Source organism: Fukomys damarensis, unplaced genomic scaffold (genome assembly GCF_012274545.1).
Source record: "Fukomys damarensis isolate Sample0158 unplaced genomic scaffold, DMR_v1.0_HiC HiC_scaffold_24, whole genome shotgun sequence".
Lineage (NCBI taxonomy): Eukaryota > Metazoa > Chordata > Mammalia > Rodentia > Bathyergidae > Fukomys > Fukomys damarensis.
Window position 1 is genome coordinate 49,769,983 of NW_022900936.1, and position 5,050 is coordinate 49,775,032.

At 32.9% G+C, this 5,050-nt stretch overlaps 1 protein-coding gene across 2 annotated transcripts in view; it reads left to right on the plus strand.

Moving 5' to 3' along the window:
• The window catches only part of Alcam (activated leukocyte cell adhesion molecule), a 194,887-nt gene that overhangs the window by 96,373 nt on the left and 93,464 nt on the right, over positions 1–5,050 (plus strand). The gene's annotated exons all lie outside the window — the stretch shown is intronic.

The window sequence follows — 5,050 nt, forward strand, 5'->3', positions numbered from 1 at the left end:
TATATAGTAGGATTTAGGGTTGTGATTTTTTAAGTTTTCTGTTTACATAAAATTAAATTTGAAAATGTACAACCGTAATACTGATTCATTTTTTTAAATTGAACTGTATTGACTAAATCTTAGATGTTCTTGGTATTAATCTTTCTTTTGAAGGTCTCAGCTGAGCAGTCATTATCTTTGACCCATGTGAGCTCCTACATATGAAAAATAAATAAATTTCCAGTATCAAAAGTCTCTACCTAATATTAACTTGCAATTTAAATATGAATTTATAAAGGACAAGTGTCCAATGAAAAAGCAACCTAGAACTGCATACTTTAAACATCAAAAATGCTTCTTTATAATTGGGATCTTTTTATATTATGGGATGTATCATTGTCGTGAAAAGATAGTGTGAACTTGGTCAAGATGCAGGAAAAAAATACTTCCACACTTTATACATTATCAGTTACATCTAAGCCATAAATGTCACCATTGATGAAAATTTTAGATAGCTACATTTTGCCAGGGATTTAGCTCAGTGGTTCGGTGGCCTGCGTTGCAAGCGCAAGGACCCAAGTTCAAGTTCAATCCCCGGTACCAGAAAAAACAAAAACAAACAAACAGAAAAAAACATTACAAATAGCTACATTCTTTGCTGAATAGGCTTTAGTCAGAACTAGTTCATCTCTTTAAGAAACCTCTTTTTATAAGGTTTTGAGGAGAGGATATAGAATTACAAAAATAAATAATGATTAATAGTCATTTGACTATTAATAGAACCATTCTATTGATGTTTCTCCTTATTTGAATTGAATATTGTTATGCACCAAGTGTTTAACAATTTTTATAGTTTCCAGGAAGGCAGAACTAAAAAATAGAGATGTTCAAAAGATTATTTGAGGAATAAAATATAATTTTTACAAAATTTCTTACAACTTTCATTTTAGTATGTTACAGTATATAGTTATTTTGGCAAGATTAGTCTGAAATGTTTGTCTAAAACTAAAATAGAGGTATTGACTTATGTTAGACATGTAAAATAACATTAGTATGTACTCATTTCTATTTAGCAGAATTTTCAAATTGTAATCCAGAATGTTTGAAAAGATTTGTTGGGTAGCATATTTCAAACAATATGGAAACTCTAAGAAGAAAAAAAAGTAGTAATAGGTTAGCAATGAAATGCTGTCATAAATTAGAATTAAATAGTTTGTTTTCATTTTGGACTATTGATTTTCCCTACTGAACAGCATATTCATCTAGAACTATGGAAACAAATGAAAGGAAAGGAATGAAAAACCAAACAAGGGGATAGGCATGGAAACACAGCAGTTCTGTTCACATAGATCACTTTTTCCAAACTTAAATGCTGATGTGATTTTATTGTAGCTTAGCAGTTGTAAGTATTCTCTGTAATAGATCTTTAAGATCATTTCTGTATAATATAAAAATATTGCTTGTTTTTTATATTCTTGATTATGCAAATTAACTTAGTTTGATATTTTTTATTTTCTTTACAAACTAATTTCAGATTAGTTGTTAAATGTTAGTTATATGTTTTATATTACTGTTCTTGGCATCATAATACAGAAAAGTCACTGTGTTATATCAGAAGCTATGGAAAGGTACAAAATCACATCAACTGGCTAAATCGCCTTGTGCAAATCAGTTCACATCCCTTAGTCTCCTCTTTCTCATCTGAGAAATGTTTACTGTAAGACTATATAAGTGTATGACCATTCTAAGTTCAATAGATTAGTAATAATGATGATAATAGTAATAAGGTAATATTTATTATACACATTGTTCTGGTAAGCAGAATAATGATAGCACAAATGCTCACATTTTATTCCCCAGAATGTGAAAATTGTTATTTCATACGGCAAGAGATGTTGACATACAATTGAGGTTAAGGACATTGAGATGGGGAGATTATCAGTTATTACTTTGTCTAGGTCTGCTCAACCTAATCACGTGAATCCTTAAAAACAGAGAAACACCGGCACTATAGTGAGGTAGATATACATGTGATGTCAATGACTTTGAAGATGCAGAAAGGGTACTACAAAACAAGAAACAGTTTTAGCCTCAAGAGGTAGAAAAGGGCAAGGAAATGGGTTTCCCCAAGAGCCTCCAGAAAGGAACATAAACCTGCCAACATCTTGATGTTGGCCCAGTGAAACCCATGTCAGATTTCCAACCTCAAGAACTATATGACAAATTTATATTACTTACGGCACTGTTTGTGGTAATTTGTTATAGGAACAATTAAAATTTATCAACTCAGTGTGGCTTCATAGAAACCTTAAGAAATGAGAACCATCATTATCTACAATTTATGCATAAGGACGTTGAGGTTTTGATTGTTTAAATACTTCTCAAGCTCAAAAATAATGAAAGCATCATTTAACTCCAGAACTGTTTTGTCTGACTAACGATACTGTGCTTAAAATCCTCCCATGTTCCAAAATCATTTGAGTTCCTTGTTTCATTTTTCTTTGTTGTAGAACAAAATCTTCTCTTTATTAATTTCATACTAGAAATAAAGTCCAATAAAAATTTCTGGAAGGATTTTAGGCTCTACAGAAGAAAGTTATCAATTTCATGTAAAATTAGTCTGCTTCCCTTCCTAAAGTAATAACTTCCAGTTTTCTGATAATCAGAGTGATTTCCAAGTGTTTACAAGGAAAACAAAATACTGGCATCACTAGTCTAACCTACTTTAAAATGTAGCTACAGAATTTTGTTTGATGAATCGTTCACATTCCCTTCCTCCCTCTCTTCCTTCCCTCCTCTTCCTTCCTTCATTTCATCCTATTTCCTTTTCTTCCTTTTTTTCTCTTGTTCCAGTTAAGCATCAACTCATTCAACTAAGAAGCAAAACAAAGTTTTCTCTCTCTTAAGAAAGATATGTTCAGTAATGATTTGTCAACCAAGAATACTTTTCTTTACTGTTACAATGCTGCGTTTACTTATCTTTTTATTCTTATTGGGCCTCCCAAATGCCTCCTTTAGTCTTTAGGGCATTAATTCTTAACTTCCTTTTTACTCACTGGGACTGAGAGTGATCATTTTGCATAGGAATTTTGAACATGTTTGTACCTTCTCACCAAAATAGCACCTCTTTGTCTGTGTCATCTAGGTGGTGAATTCCTGAAAGCTATGTGGTATCTTTGCCTCTGTACATGAGAACACATTCCACATCAGAATGCCAGAGTAACTAAAAAGAGTCTTAGCTCTTTGGATCCTTTGGTAACTCAAGCCCTTGAAACCACTTAGTGATTGCCTCTGATTCTCCATAAGCAGGGAAATTTTTATAAGAACTGTAGTGAAAGGATATATTTTAGCATGAAGAGGAAATATGAAGATGTTTATATAGAGAGCAAAAGAATCTATGAAATATAAATTCTTTTGGATTTAGTATTTGTGATTCAAAATATTGTAGTCAAACTCTGGCAGTGAAAACTTTTAAAAAGAAAAAAATCAATGTAAGTACAAATTATTTTTGTACGTAGAACCTGAGGCTGTACTTGAAGTACATAAAGCAGGGTGGAATACATTTTACACAGCAAGTGCTCAGATTCAGTTTATATCTAAAATTGGCAAACAAGATCAAAGTGCCATTTACTACCTATAGCTGCAAATAAACGATTAACTGAGAATGGGTTGGTAGAGGAACCGTAAAGGAAAAGAAACATTAAGGGCATTGAAAATCATAGGATTGCAGAATTTGCCTGAAGTTACAGGCAGTTTGCCTTTTTAAAAAGAAAAACCAAACTAGTTCTGCTTTCTCTTTCTTGTGTTTTCTTAGCTTTCAATAACTGGCTATTCTCAGTGCCTAAACACCCCCATTCATTAGAAGCTTGAAATGCTCAACAGAAGTGCACTGAAGTGCAGCTGGTGGCTTCCCTTTAATTCTCTTTATAAATATAAATATTTTTAAAATACCCACATTTTTTATTACTAGAAAAATTTAAGAGAACTTTGAGAAGATAAATTTAATCCGAAAAAGTTTTATATCATTGTCTCAGAGCCATTCAAAAAAGAGAGGGGAAAAAAACTATGTTCTCCAGAAATTTATAGAGCTCTTTGCTTGTTAGTTTCGTATGTGCAAGGAGATTGAGGAAGATGGGATATGGATGGAGTGAAAGGAGAGGAAAGTTAATACTTTAAGCACTATATTAAATAACCTTTATATTAAAAAAACTTTATGTCTTAGTCACTGCAAAGGAAAGGACTATTTTACGTCTCCTTCAGTGTCCTGAAATTTGCTGGACTTAGTGGAGCAGTCACCACTGACATCCCTCAGCATGCTCCGTCTCATTCACCATTGTCTCCAAGGTCTTTTGACTTTCTCAGTGTTAAGCACATTAACAGAATGGAGTGACTGTGGTAGATAAGATGATCTGTGGGTAAAATTGTGACGTGACTCGTTATTAATAGAAGACTACCATCCTGGCAAGATTATGTCTCACTTTGTTCAACAGAGTTAGGTATTGTGGTTGTGCAATTAAAGTCTGAGTGTGTATTGTGTTGTGTATGACAGAAGGTATAGGAAGGAGGAAAGAAGGAGTGATGACAAAGCACAGTCAAAACACGCCCTTAAATATGGAAAAAGATGAATAAGATTTTTCTATCTTCTGTTTCCCTCGATCACCTCCATCCAACTGCTCTTAGTAGACAAACCTTGAAGGAAAAGAATTCGTATAAAGTGTAGTTTCCACTGAAACTCAGAAAACCAGAAAGGTATTATCTCTTTATTTTCTTTAAACAGCAATGAATCATCCTCACCAGGAAAGGAGCTCATTGTAAAGGGCACAGAATATATTGAAGCTAAGGAATGATTTCTTTCTAAAAACTAAATAAAAGGAAGAGAAGCATTCCCCAGACATTCAAGATGACAAGGACTTTCTTTTAGATCTTTTTCTCTTCATATTTGAATCTGTATATATATTTTTAATTGACCCTGACTACAATAACATAAGATGTATGATGCATGTAATATTCTCAGAAAATACCTTCCTAGGTAATGTCACGCTCTAACAGATCTCTCTCCTTTTCCCTCCAT